This window comes from Alosa sapidissima, chromosome 8, assembly GCF_018492685.1.
Source record: "Alosa sapidissima isolate fAloSap1 chromosome 8, fAloSap1.pri, whole genome shotgun sequence".
Classification (NCBI taxonomy): Eukaryota; Metazoa; Chordata; class Actinopteri; order Clupeiformes; family Clupeidae; genus Alosa; species Alosa sapidissima.
In genome coordinates, this window is record NC_055964.1 from 26,001,064 (window position 1) to 26,016,762 (window position 15,699).

General features: G+C 43.2%; 1 protein-coding gene across 1 annotated transcript in view; it reads left to right on the top strand.

Annotated features, from left to right (window-relative positions):
* LOC121715740 (membrane-associated phosphatidylinositol transfer protein 2-like) overlaps window positions 1–15,699 on the top strand; it is a 62,227-nt gene continuing 46,528 nt past the window's right edge. The window contains exon 1 of the mRNA XM_042101640.1: window positions 1–580. The gene's annotated coding sequence lies outside the window, so the exon portion shown is untranslated. The remainder of the gene's footprint in view (window positions 581–15,699) is intronic.

Genomic DNA, 15,699 nt, shown 5'->3' on the forward strand with positions numbered 1-15,699 from the left:
GGGACAGCTCTCACACTTTATAGAATGGCAAGGACTTTTCGCCCTCGTCTCGCTTTGCGTTCTGTTGTATCGCGAAAGTATGACACTTTGCCTGCTGTTGTGAAGCAGAACCCGCCAGCTAACTCTTTGTTCGCAAAATTAATAGTGAAGCTATAGTAAACTGAAGGACACAGCTGCTGCTCCTACTACTACTACAACGCGACTCTTATGTCGGCTGTCAAAACGTGACGTCCTTTCGCTTCGGCTTGCGCTCGTGAGGCTGCTCAGTTCTGGAAACCAGTGTTATATGGGAGTATACAATTACAGCTGGATACATCTGTCCTACGAAGCCTATAAATAACTAAACAATATGGAAACTCTGCGCTCTAATAGCCTATGTGTATAAGCTATGTTGCGTTGGTTTCAGACAAGAAACTAGTAACACGGAACGACAGCGGAAAGCCAGCCTTCTTCTTGTTACGTGGAGGATTGTGTTCTTGCCTTAATGGGAAGGCTACCTGGATGTATAAACAGCTGCCTACGAACTTGGGTCTGAATAGGAGACAACACAAAGACACGGATTCGTTGTGTGAATCTTTAGGTGAGTCTTCAACAACGTGTGTAGGCAGGCTACCACAGGCGCCGGTGGTGTTTGTTCAGTGAAATGTGTGATGGTCTTTGCAAGCCATCAATCTCTGATTAACAAGCGGGGATGTTGCTAGGAAACTGCCTTGATGTAAAGGTGTTTGGTTAAAGGACACACTGGATAACCACAGGAAAAGAATCCACGACATGTGTCCAAGTTATTTTGTTGGCTAGGTGGGAGGCTACACACGCTCCCTGAGCTTTGACAGCAGAGGGGTTTGCAGCATGGGGTTTAATAATCTTATAATTTCACCTCCGTGAGTAGCCTAGTCTACGCCGCCTATAAAAATGGTGAGATTCAGGTAATTAATGTAAAGGCAGCATGCATCCGTATGCATGCATATGTGTGTGTTAGCTTGTGTTGTCATCAATGTCACTCCCAGAGACGACATTTATTTTACCGAAAGCAGCCGACCTGTCACGGTTATGACGTAGCCGAATTAGTGGCGGTCTGGTCACGACCATGAGAATGTACTGGAATACAGACCGATGAGCGATGCATCCTTTCCCCTTTATCATGATTACTATAGAGAAAACCTGTGAGCTTGACTAGCTGCAATATGTTAATAATGATTTGTGTAGGTTTTTCCTCTCCAAGACTTGTTGGATGCATTGATAGGCCCATTGTTGTGTCCTTTAAGTGGTTGGTTGTTTTCCATTGTATCATTTATGCAGTACAAATTGTCCGCTTTATGGTTTTAGTCATCCCTCACCCTGTCTCTAGGAGGAGGTTTTCTGTTTTGTATGCATTATGACCTGTTTCCATTGCTATCAGCAAAGTCAACCAAAGACTTACCCCTGCTCCAGTGACTTAAGTTGGGCCAGACATGCCCATCTCTCTCTCACTGACTCCGTCACACACACACACACACACAGGCGCAGATAGAGAGGCAGATGTTCTGTGGCCAGCATGAGGAGAGGCATAAAAGTAGTATCTTCATAATATCCTGGAAAAAGTATCTGATTTTGTGGATTCACTGCCAGCTTTGTACCTTGTTTTTGTACTTGCACTAACTAAATGTGTATGCTGTGTGTGTGTCTGCGGCTGTTGTCGCACCTTCTGTGTGTGAGTGTGTTGTATGTGTATGATGAGGAGTTATTTCATCAGTGGTAGTTTAGAGACTAACATGGTCAGCTTCTTGCAAGATGACAATGGCAAGAACACACCCACATTCCATCATGTATCCATCCATCCATCCATCCATCCATCCATCCATCCATCCATCCACCCATTCATTCACACCCACTATGACCCCTTTGACACCTCATTAACATCAGTCTATCACTCTGAGGTGCAAGAAGACTCTTCAGACCAGTCATCTCTCTTCATTAGATTCCAGGGTATTGTGTTTTGTGCTTCTATGATAGCCAGCACTCAACAGCCAACGTAAACCTATCATCTGTTACTCCATAATTCTTAAGATTGACTTTATCTATACATCATTGTAATCAGCTGCATTTCTTTTTTAGAAAACTTATTTTAGGGTAACTCATCTTGTTTTAGAACGTTTATGTTATGATGCTTTCTTCAGCCTGGTATGTCTGGTAGGCTAGGCTACATATGGGTAGAGGAAAGTGAATTTGTAATAAGAGGCAAAATAACAGAGCACTGAATCCTTGTGTTTTCTTCAGCAGCAGTAGGCTATAAAGTGACATGATTTGCCACTCAGTATAGTGGATGCAAACATATTGGAGAGCCTGAAACCTCAACACATTCCATACATACTTGCAACACAGCTTTAAATTCTTCTGGAAATAAAGGACACCCACACATAGTCTTGAAGTCACGTGTTCATGCAATCCTCCACATACATACATACATACATACATATATACCCATACATACACACACACACACACACACACAAACACACACTCTCAGAGAGCTTCATATTTTTAATGCATTGGCCTACATGTGCTGACATGCCATGTGCATGAGTAGGCCTGAGTATCGTACATATGATATGGAGGCAGTTGTATGCACCCTCAAAGTTTTGTCACTTTCTTTCTTTGTCTCTCTCCTCCCCTCGGAGTCAGCTACTCTGTGATGTTTATCACTTCCTTTGTCAGGCCAGCACAACAGGAAGTGCTCTGAGCCGTGATGTGTGCGTGTGTGTGTGTGTGTGTGTGTGTGTGAGAGAGAGAGAGACTGAGACTCTGAGTGCTCAGTGCAGTCAAGTGTGAATGGCTTTTTTCCATCCACCCCTTCTGATTTGTTTAACAGTCTTTCTCCCTGTCTCTGGCTTTCTTTCCTGTGCCTTTCACCTTGTCCGGTCCTCTCCGCCAAGCCATCTCCGTTTTCCACCCTGAAGGGGGCTCTTGGTCCCAACTTGGTCTGAATTATGAAGACTTTTATATTGTCCCCACATGACTTAGGCACATGACACATTGCCCTGGACTGTTATAGAAAGGGCTTTACGTTATTTGAGAAACATTATCGTAGGATTTCCACCAGACCTCAGTGTTCCTAGCTCTGTATCGGACTCTCTCGCTCAGGCACTCTGTCTGAGTGCGGAGAGGAGCCTCCCTCGGTACAGATGGAACAGAGCTGTGTGCTGATGGTGTGCTTTGATCTGGGAGCTCAGATTGTTGTTGTGGTTTTGATGCACATACTGTTGATTGACCTGGAGGAAGGGAGCAGACGTTGGTATAAAAACATACAGTCAGTCACGGTCCTGGAGACCTACTGTTGTTTCTTGATAACTCCAGTGAAATGCTCTGAAAGGCTGTTCCTTTCAGTGATGTTTTCTGCCCACAAAGGTTGCTTTGTTAGTGATTTTTGATGGTAAATAGGCTTGGTTGTTGATTGGCCGCTAAGTGAAATCCCATACCTATAGCACTAGGAAGTTAACACCTCACCTGTGTATATTTTAAATGTGTTGCAACTCTGCTATGCTGTTGAAACTATGCTGTCTACTGGTAGACCTCAGAATGAACATATTGATGATGATCGCTGGCTTCTCCATCTGAACGCTGTTCCTATTTTATGGCCTGGTTAGCGCTTCGGACTTGTAACCGGAGGGTTGCCGGTTCGAACCCCGACCAGTAGGTACGGCTGAAATGCCCTTGAGCAAGGCACCTAACCCCTCACTGCTCCCCGAGCGCCCCTGTTGTTGCAGGCAGCTCACTGCACCGGGATTAGTGTGTGCTTCACCTCACTGTGTGTTCACTGTGTGCTTCACTAATGAATCTGTTTCACTAATTCACGGATTGGGATAAATGCAGAGACCAAATTTCCATCACGGGATCAAAAGGGTAGATATACTTATACTTATACTTATCAAAAGGCTCCTTTGCTCCTGTAGCAGGGGTACATCAGCAGTGCAGTGGTCATGGAAATGAGTTGACCGTTGTGGTTGAGGGACGGTGAGGGCAGGGCGTATGTCCTGCAGGTGCGTGTTTGTGAGGGTGGGGATTCAATTTTTGTTTGCATGAGCCGCTTAAGCAGAGAGCAGGGTGTGGTGGATGAGGGATTATAGGGACACAGAGGACAATGGTTATTTTTTTTAATCATTACAGAGCTAGCTTACAGGCAAACAGATGGACATAATATTAACCTGTTGAGGAGTGAATTATTTTCCTGGTTCCTTCTAGAACTCTACGCAAACGATCTATAGTTTCAGTGTTCTTTATACAGTCTATGGGGAAAATCTCTGAGGGTAATTGTTGCATCATAATATGGAATTTACGGATTGCGAACATTCTAATCACATATTTGTGACCGTACTCCTCAACAGGTTAAACTTCTTGAACTTGAACTTCTTCTGTTTACTATAGTTTGAAGAAGATGCTGTGATAGGTTCTCTATTTTGTGAGAAGTTTGTCAAAGTCAGCTGGATCTCTATGTGAATTGGTGAGTGAATGTTTCTAGATTACTTAATGACAATGCAGGGAACACTGCATTTGTTTCAGAACATTTCATTATTTTGCGTGTTTATACATTTATATTGTGTGTGTGTGTGTGTGTGTGTGTGTGTGAGAGAGAGAGAGAGATTATAAAGAGCAGTGTAAGAGCAGTATGCTCCTCTAGGTAAGGTAGGCTACATACTGACTACGAACTGTTATACTTAATGCAGGGCTCTACAGTGCGCCCATTTCACTCGCACATGCGAGTAAAAATATTGGCATGCGAGTGCAAAAAAATATTTAGGCGCACTGGTGCGAATGACTTCTAACCATGTCAATGTTTGTCTACAAAATACACCGCAACATCGAGAAACATGTGCAAACCATAGAATCACGTCGCGAATGCAGCATAAAAACTACACCTCCCATCAACGTTAGCAGTTTCGCGTTGTGACTCGCTAGTAGTCGCTTCTATCAAATCCAAGAGCGCGCAGAAAAAGCGGAAAGTTAGACTAGCCAGCCAAGATGCAAAGATTGAAAAAAATAGTTCTTCTATCCACCGAATTCATCGGATATAGGAGGAACAGGATGAGATTCTGAGAATGCAGTGAGAGAAGGAAAGGTAACCTAACATGCCTTTTAGCCCAGTTGACGTATTGGCTGCAATATGCAAAATATAGCTGTAGCGAACAGGCACAAAAGTAGCCTCCCGTAATACTCCCATTTTATTAAAAGGTAGAACGCTACTGACAACTCCAGGCTTCCACGCTTGCTTGTTTGTTTACACCGAATACAAGCTGAAGTGCAAAACGAAAGTATAGGCCTAACGTTTGCCTACTGCCCCCATCAATGCAGATATTTTTTAAAAAATAATAAAAGGATAAAAAATATATATATCTTTGATAGCCTATGTTGGGTTTTGTGGAAAAGAGAATTGACTGTTTTTAGTAGTAGGCTAGTATTAGGCAGTATGCAGTCCGATAGGTCACCATGGGCATATTTGGATTAGCTACAGATGGATTCACAAATAAATAAATTAGCCTACATTTGGCAGGATACTTGATATACAGGCTAAATGCAAATATGGCAATGTATTATATTATTTTACATTAACAAAATGTAGGAAAATAGAACAGACTGAAAATAAAGTAGGCACTGATCTTTAAAATCCTGTTTCCTGTAGCCTAAATGTTGTCAGTCATTCTTAATATTCGCAATTGGTCCACTGGCATGTTTAACTGTTAGCTGCAGTGTAATGTTAGATGTGTAAGTTAAGTACAGAAGTGACTGTGCGCCCAAATTTTTGTCTGTGCTCCTAAATTTTTTAACTTGGGCTCCTGGAAAAAAATGTTAGTGTAGAGCCCTGTTAATGGTTGTCATTCTTCCCATTCTGTTGACTGAGAAATGTTAAACGAGGACAGAGATGGAGATGGAGGTCTTCCCTCAGTGTTTTTGTCTCTATCCATCCATCCCCCACTCCTCCCTACATCACAAGGCTTCCTCTCACCTCACTCCTCTATCTCTGCCTTTCCTCTCTTTCTGTTTCTGGCTCAGTGCTGACTAATGATCAAAAGGTCATTGAGGTTTGCACATCAAAATAACCTTTTATGACCATCTATGCTCTTACATACGTAGGAAGTTCTGTTGCTGGGGCAGTTTGTGGTCAACATGGGTTCTTTTGTGTACAGATGGAGAAGTCTCTGTTTTACAGCCTAAAGAACAAGAGTGTGTAAGAGTGTGTCCTCATTGGTGGATTCCTGATAACCCAGCATGTTTTTCATCTGCTCTGACAGTTGATCATATCAGGGTAGACAGATGGTCTCATCCATATGAGAAACTAAATAAATATGTAGACCTACATATTGCTGATCACATGAGTATGGAACATGCCAAATCTTACTGCCATGCTCCAATATGTTTTTTTCTGTGATGTGGTGAAGGGATATGAACATAACACGGTGCTTTTCTGTGCATGCGTGCAGCTCTCTCTCTCTCTCCCGCTCCCTCTCCCTCTCCCTCTTTCTGTCCCTGTCCCTGTGTGCCTCTCTGACATTAGAAATGGTCACTGGTCAGCTCAAACACACGTCTCTCCATTAAGTGTTTAAATTGTTGTCACAATCCTGCTCAGTGAAGTGCACTTGGCTTTTATGCACGCCGTGCCTATATTTAACAGCCAGACGCAGAGAGACTCTCTCTCTCTCTCTGCCCCTTCCCCCCAGTCTTTCACTCTCTCTGTCTTACGTAGGCTACATAAACACACACATACACATTGCACACACTCAAACACATTGTGTTGGACACAGTCTTTTCACCTTTCTCTAAATGAGTGACTGAGCTCAATGTGGGTATTCTTGTTATGCTGCAAGGCGTCGAATATCAGTGGTAATGTCAGTTCTTGAGCTTCTCTAATGACTGTGTCAATGGGGCAGGTGTTTCTGTCTACGGTGTCTGTTTGTCTGTTTGTCTTTCTGCTGCCTGACTGCCGGTTTGCCCAGCTGTGTGTGTGTGTGTGTGTGTGTTCAGTGTGCGTTTGTTTGTCTGTTTGTCCTGGTGTTTTCGTTCTAGCATGGTGGTGTGCTATAAAGGTAACGATGCAGTAACCATATACCGATTGCAAGGCTGCGTTCATGAGAAATCTTTGCCTTTTCTCTTTTTCTCTCTCTCTCTCTCTCTGTCTGTCTCTCTTTCAATCCTTTCAAGAATCCAGTCTTTTCTCATCAACCGTTTTTTTTCTCTGTCTGTCTCTTTCTTTTAGTCCTCTCATTCTTTTCCACTGTCCACCACCATGCTTGACTTCTTCCAGGCTAAAAATAGCTCTTTTCCCTCCTCCTCTCTATCTCCCCCTTTTCTCTCCCTTTTTTTTCTCGCTCCTCTTCACCCTCTCTCTGTCATTCCCTTTGCTACGCATCTAGACTGTGCGTGGGTGTACATATGTGGTGTACATAATTATTTAATTCCATTTATAGTACAAATGGTGTGTGTGTATATGTGTATGTATAAATGTGTGTGTGTGTGTTCTCTTGCACGTCATTCCCTGCTCCAGTCAGTGTGTATTGCCTGTGATCGTCATCTGTGGCAGCTGCCTGGGAGCTCTGTGACGTCGCACCCATCCATCGCTCCGCTCCACTCTCTCTGTTCTCCTTTCCTCATGCACCCTCCCTCCTCCTCTTCATTCCAGTTATGTATTTTTCCTTCTCTCTCTCCTTTTTTCTCTCCTCTTCTCTCATCCCCCTTTCACTAGAAATGATAGTATCCCCTCAGATGTACCTTTCTATTTATAGACCACAGTGAAGTTTGACCTCCTTGGTCCTCCATAGGCTGAAATAAGCAAAGGATGGATGGCCATCAGCCAGAGAGGTGTTTCCCTCCCTTTGCTCCTCGCCTTACAGTGTCTCTCAACATCTGTCATAGTCAGATCTGACAGCCTTATCAGTCTTGTCTTTTCTTAAAAACGCTCAAGCTAAAACTAAACGTGCCTTGAGTGAATGTGATGGTTTAAAGTGTTGTTGTAGAAATACACAAACACTTTGTGTATAATAGTCAATTCCATAGAGAGAGTGTATAGATATAAAGTCAATGGCCCATGGTGCTGTGATTGGAGGGAGATGTATAAGATGAATCATGAAGTAGGTGAATGATTGGCTCAGAGCCATGGGTGAGGACTTCAGAAAAGGCTTCAGCATGAGCATCTGAATATACACAGGAATGCACAACAAACATACAGAATAATATACTCTGTGGGGATGTAAAGTCATGCCATGGTAGTACTTGCAAGGTTCAAATAATGTCAACAAGTTATGGACAAAACAGTGAAGCAGTACACGTGTCCCATAACTGTCTCTGCATACCACAGTTATGGGTGGCCGACCGTGTATTCTTAACAACAACAACACATAATTCATGACTTGCTGTATGCTTTTCCCTGCTGTGTGGGCGGCCTTGTTCTTAGAGAGTCTGAGTTGATGGCTACTAGGTTTCCTGTTGGTGATATGGTTTCATGTGGCAGGTGGCCTCAGCACTCAGGCTGGCGTTGTGAGGTGACGCTGTAGTTGTGTATTGTCACGTTTGGGTTATCAGGGGTATGAGGAAATGTTGCAGGCAGGAGCGGTTGCGGATAGAGACGCAGCCAGGTATGCAGGCAGACAGGTGGACAATCTGATAGGCAGGTGGAGACGTGCTCAGGTATGCAGGATGGCCTGTCTTTATTTTGCAACAGAGTTTAAGAGTTTGAACCTCACCACTGTCGGGCCATGTAAGAGGACGGGAGATGAATTAGGACACACAGAGGGGGCAGATTAACAGGTCGCAGGTACTTCTTTGTATTTGTCTGTGTGCACTAGCTTCCATGTTTCTTTGCTTGATATCCATTGAATAATAGTGTGTTGTATGTTTTCACAGTAGTGATACACAGCACATCGTGGGGGGGATCAGCACTAGGGGATACATGTCACGGGGGGATACATGTCAGGTGGTGAGGGAGCTAGCCAGTGGGCCAGAGAGAGAGAGAGACAGAGAGAGAGATAGAGAAAGAGAAATTATGATCTATGGGACAAAAGCCCAGCAGAAATACTATACCTGGAATTCTGCAAAAACATCTTAGGAGTACACAGGAATGCCTTAAATCTTGCATGCCGAGCAGAACTGGGAAGATATCCATTATTAGTTGAGATAGAGAAAAGGGCATGTACATTTTACTACCATATACTGTCCTCAAAATCAGAGGAGTGTGACCATAGTGCCTATCTGCAGAGGAGAACCAACCCAGAGATCCTTTTGATTACCTGAAAACAAAATATAATTTGAATCCACTTGAATCCGTCTCAAGCAAAACTAAAACAAATAGAAAAATCAACTAATATAAAATACTTAAATAAAGATGAAAGCATATTTAAAAAACTATTAAAATATTTGTAAAAATGATAAAAAAAAACTAATATATAAAGATGAACATTACAAATACTGTCTAAACAAAAGAAAAAAATCCATCAGATTTAACTATTATCTAGAAATGAAAACAAATATCAAAGACTATAAAAAAACTTCTACCCTCCTACAGATTTAGCGAGCACTCTTTGGAAGTTGAGAGGGGTAAGCACAGACAAACCTGGAAACCGAGAGGGGACAGGCTATGTCTACAATGCCAAAAGGGAGTGATAGAAGAGGATGTACACTTCCTCACTGAATGCAATGCCTCGGTTAGGACAAAATTATTTTACCAAATGTATCACATTGTTCCATAATTCTCCATGCTAGCTAATGAAGATAAGCTCCCTTATTAATTTTGTAACAATAGCAGCACAATTCCTGGCAGAGTGTCATAAACTGAGAAAGTGAGTCTTCCTTTTCCTTTTCAAAATAAAAGGAATAAAATTCTTGCTTTGGCAACACAGTATTATTGTCATGCCAATAAAGCTCATTTGAATTTGAGAGAGAGAGAGAGAGAGAGAGAGAGAGAGAGAGACCTGGCTGGGTGGTGTTGCTGATGGATAACACCCATACCACCCACAACCCCATCCCCAAACCCAAATCGTTGTGGGTGATAAGATGGGCCAAATGAGAGTGAGAGAGAGAGATTTTGAGATTAACAGCATGCAAGACAGAATGAGTGAAAGAAACAGGAAGAGCGATTGAAGCAGATAAATTTGCAGAGAGAGAAAGAGACCGAGAGAGAGAGAGAGAGAGAGAGAGAGAGAGAGAAAGAGAGATGACCATGTAAGGCAAAGAGCTCGGGCTAGTGAGGTGTCAGGAGCTGGACCTGGGAGGCTGAGAAGCAGTGGGTACCCGGCCGTGCACAGCTGCACCGTGACTGCAGCAGGGCAGGAGCGGTCAGACAGACCCAACGCAGCTGAAGCCTCACATCACCACCAGCCCTGAGAGGGATCCCCTGCTGTTTGAGTTTAGGCCAAGCTGACAGAGTGGACCTAACACAGGTGTAGTTCCACAGGGGTTGCCCAATACAGTAGGTATTAGGAGTGTTTTACAGTTATAGACCCTTTCAACAATAAAAACAAAAACAATGCTTGAACGTGCATTGTGCGTGCTTATGTTTTAGAGGGGTGTAACCCAATTTCTGTTTTTTATATTACCATATGATAACCAAAGCCCCCAACATCACACACACAATCCCTCATCACACACACACACACACACACACACACACACACACACACACACACACACACACACACACACCTACTTTTGATGATAATTCATTGTGTGGCTTCTAAAGAAAGGCTCATCTCAGCTGTAGGGCTGTGAAGACAAGGTGCATATTTTTGGATGGTTACCCAACTCTGTGTGCTGTGTGCTGCGCGTGGTTTGTTGCGTAACGGAGGAGGCAGCGCTGGCCGAGGCGAGGGGTGTTGTGCTGGAAGCGGAAACCTGTCAAAATTTGCTGCCTGAAAAATGGAGCCCTTCCCTTGAGGGAGGCCTTCATTTTCACTGCTGTTATTTAAAAACGAACAAGTGGAAGGGTGATGTGCCCTTCTTGCTGATCTATAAATAGCCTCCTCTCCCTCCCGAGTCTCTCTCTCTCTCTCTCTCTCTCTCTCTCTCTCATTCTGCCTAGCACGTCACAGAGTGATGCACACCATCACGACCGCTCTGTCATTCCCTCTCTCTCCCATTCCCTCACCCCACCTCCAGTATTCTCTTTCCTTCTCATTTTCTCTCTCTCTCCTTTGTATCTTTCTGTGACCTCTCTCTCTATGCCAGTCTCTCTCTCTTTTTCCCTGTCCTCTTTTCCTCTCTGCTCTCACCTCTTCATCCTTCATGGCATCGTGGTTGGTCCCTCATCATCTCACGCTCTCACTGTATTGCTATCTCCGTCAGTCACCCTCCTCCCTTTCTATCTCTCTCCCTTTCTATCTCTCTCTCTTTCTCTCTCTCTCTCTCTCTCCCTTTCTATCTCTCTCTCTCTCTCTTTCTCTCTCCCTTTCTATCTCTCTCTCTCTCTCTCTCTCTCTTTCTCTCTCTTTCTCCTCTCCACCACTGTTGTATCCTCCCATGTGTTTTTGACCATGTTTGGGCCTAGTGTGGACAGTTTCGTAGGTTATGTTCAAATCTAATCTAACCTTTAGACCCCCCCCCCACACACACACACACAGACACAGACACACACACACACACACACACACTAACATACTCAGAATCCTAGTTCAAGTGTCCTTGAACTTAATCTATTTCCTCCCACTGAGACTGTCATGGCGATATTTCCCATGCAAGTAACTTTTTATGATGAGTAACTATTGTGCCACCTCAAATGCCAGTGATGGGTGGATGGCACGGATGATGGTCCAGCCAGTCACCATCTAAGCAGCCCCACGCCAGCAGCTTGTCATGAAAAGTTTTATCCTTCAGTTAATCAGAGTACAGAAAGAACTGGCCACCATTGACTTGTAATAATAATATTGGAAACTAATGCTCTTGGCTGCCAAGCAACAAGCATAACAGGCTATAAGTGCCTCTGGATAAGTAAACTAGATGTTTAAGTGAATGTTAAAATAGATTGAGTAGAATTCCAAAACAACAAAGGGAGGGAAGACTAGAGTGGTGATTTATTTTTTTCCTTTTACACAATTAGCATCAAGGCCTAAATGGCCATTAACATGCTGAGGTTAGCTATGCTGCTGACTAGCATACAGACAGTAAATCTGCAACTTTTAGCCTTGGTGCTAATCCCCTCCTTCTCTCTGACTGGTGCTGAATAGGGAAGCAGTTCAAACGACCATGCTGAGAGTTGTGGTTGCCAAGCGACACAATATAAGTATTCTGCTGAATTTTATTATCTGAAATATGTCCTCCAGAGAAATGAAAAGGAAAAAGGTAATGACTATGTTAGCCTGAGGCAGAGGTGTGTGTGTTTATGTGTGCGTGTTAGCTTATTTTGGCCACACTTTACCACTATATGCACGCACGCACGCATGCACGCAAACACACACACACACACACACACCTATTGTGTATGTTTTAATGTATTACGTCATGTAAGTAAACCAACCATGTAAATCCACCTCTGCTGAATGGGACTGGTCTGTTTTGATTGGCTGTGAAGATGTGTAGCTGGGAGAGGCCTTTGTCGTCTTTGTGCCAGAGGGAATACACGTCTACTAACCCGTAGTTAAACACCTGTCCCAAGCCAGGTACATAGAAGCATTGATAGATATGCTACACATTTTAACAGCCTCAGCAAATGGTGGTAGATAACTTTGAGCTTATCTAAACAATACGGTCATTGACCTTAGACCTTATCTATACAGGTAGTAATTTGAATTTAACTAAGCACATTTACTAGAACTTGTACAGGACTAGGATTTTATATAACTGAATTGTAATAAAAACTAGATTAGTAAAGCTAATCTACTTTGTTTCACTGTAGGCATTTATTTGAGTTTCTTAACTTAGAGTCCCATAATGTCAGTGATCTGTCAGTCATAGTCCACTGACTACTTGTGCTGCACTGAGGAGAGATAAAAGGGAGGCCTGACTTTGGCCTTAGTCCCCTTAGGCTGCACAGGCAGCGGGACCCATCTCATGATGGCCAGCACTCAGAAGCTGTATTCATGACCACGCTGTCCTGTCGGCCTGTCCAGGTAAAGCTAAGAATACGCCCTAAACTCTTAACTGAGAACAAGGTTATGTGTCTGTGTGTGGGAAGAAAGGGACAACAAGACACAACTTGTCACAGTTTTATAGACCCTTTCAACAATAAAAACAAAAACAATGCTTGAACGTTCTATTTGGGCCCCAATCTACTTCCTCTGCATTAAGATAACATATGGAATGTTAAAAAGGAAGTCTTGTGGGGCCAACTATGCTGATAATGGAACTCTCTTGAAAGGGTCTATATGTGCAAAGGGTCAGCTTTTGACATAGTGCTGCTGATTGCTGGAACACCAGCACCACAGATTAGTGATTTACACACACCTCTAATGAACCCCTCACTTTACTCATGGTACACTGCCTTTGATGAAGTGCTGTGTTACATGTTTGATTATGCTGGACAATTTACAGATAGCATTAGGGACTTAGATAAAGTTCATTTGCTTTACTTACTAAAAGCAGAACTTATCTGACCAATAATTAAGCGTTCAGTACAATGATCGTTTTATAACCTTGTAACATTGACCAAGTGCAAGTAAGTTGTTCTGTGTAATCAACACTGGCCACTAACTTTTTTTCACCTCATGGAAATAGGACCTGTGGTGATTTTGTTTGTTGTACAGACTTCCTCAACTCATGTAAATATTAACCTGTACACATTAAGGAATGGAGTATAGAATTTCAGTGAATGATAAAAAGGAAATGCTATAGGATTATTTTTTCTTGCTTTAAGGACGTTGTTGAATGTTTTCCATTTAGAGGGTGCCTAAAGCTTTGCTCAGTATCAGACGGTTCTCCCTTGTGCCTACAAGGTTCCGTTCCAAATAGAACAAACTCTTCAGGCACTTGAGGTCCTTGAGGCCCTCGCGCATGTTGCCATGCTGACACTCATGAACGTCTCTAAAGAGTGCTGCTTTTGTGGCTGGTTTCTGTGGCGCCCAGCTGGTGGTTGTATGATCGGTCAAAGTTTCCACTGGTTGCCAAGGCCCTCCATACGGCACGTCCTCGTCCAAGTGGTTTCTGAGCCGTGTGGCACATGACCTACAGAGGGTGCTGGGCTCTGTCGGATGTGTGGGTGGGAAGGTTCTGAATTTGGCGACACTTGATTGTGGCCTACTTCTCACCCGTGGACTTGTGTTAGCGCGTCTTCGCTCACTTCAAGTTCTAAGTAGTCTATTGGGAGCATTGTTACTCAATGTGGCGCTTTCCTCTACCACACACTGCATGTAGCGTAGCAAGATAACCATGTGATGTCCAAATGTATCTGACTGACTAGTGGTGCAAACATGATTCTCAAGTCAGTTCAGTACTAATGCAGAGGTGTAGGATGTATGAAATGGGATGAAAGTGTCGTGTCGTTATCCTGTTAAGCCCGCCTTAAGACTCTAACAAAATAGAGCGCTGTGATTGGATGAAGTCCACGGCCAATAGAAATCCCTATGGTTTGATACTAGACGTACAGGCTGAGCAAATTAATTTGCCGCCGCTAGGGTGCGCCTATATTTCTAGGCTACCAAAAGACTAGATGCTTTCAAGGGAAATATCCTAGTAGTGAGAGATAAAGAATGAATTAAGGTTGAGTTTATGAACAGCTTAAAAGAGCCCAGATTTGAGGGACAAAATTTCATACTTGCTACACTTCCTCATACTGTAGAAAATTCATTATGTCATTGCTTCAGCCTGTCGAAATGCCAGTGTGTATTATTATCGCAGTTGTCACTGTGAGAAGGGTTTTGGGACACCCCTTTTGTAAGTCAATCTGTCTGACCTGTTTAGAGGTCACTAAACCCACTTGAGCTCAGCTCTGGGACACTTTGAACTTTTTCAGTTGAGGATGTCACAAGGAGCGTCCTGTAGTGAACACAAACACACCCTTTACCTTTTTTTTATGGTGGTGTTGCCAGCTGCTGAACAGGAGCCGCACACAGTATCAGGTGTCCTTTGCTTTGGGCTGACCTCCGGTCAGATTCATTAGCATACAGAATTCTTTATGTCTTAAGATCATACAGACGCTAAGCCCTGAAAATAGTTACTATAAGCGCAAATCTGTGCATTCTACCTGGCCTATGGTTAAATTACAGCACACTGCTCATGATGCACTTACAACATTTTGTCGCTGGGTGCTTTTTTTATGTAGTAATTGTAATTGTAGCTCCTCAATTCAGCACATAAAATGTCACCACAGTGTAAGTGGGAAAGCTGAATTTTATTGACAGTGTTATGACAAAGGCAAAGTAAGAAATGTTGATATAAGACGTCTAATGCACAGGGATGGATATTAAATATTTTTTCCACCTGCCACTGTGGCTGGTGGATTCCAGCCACTCAACTTTTTTACCAGCCACTAGAGAACAGCATGAAAATATGATATCATGATTAGTAATGCAGCAAAAACAGACATTCACCTCACTCACTGTGGGTATAAACCTGTTGAACATAGGATGCTAAAAATAGCCCAGTTCTCTGGTCCGCTGAACAGGGTAGTCTCCTCAGGTGGCAGGTCAGTTTTGGTGTGCCCTTGTAAAAATTAACTGGAGGAGCCACAGCAGTGTAAGCAGATATCAGGTCAGGGCGAAACCAGAGATATTTTGTAACAGTGTGGTAGAGTAAGTATTTTAGAAGTATACA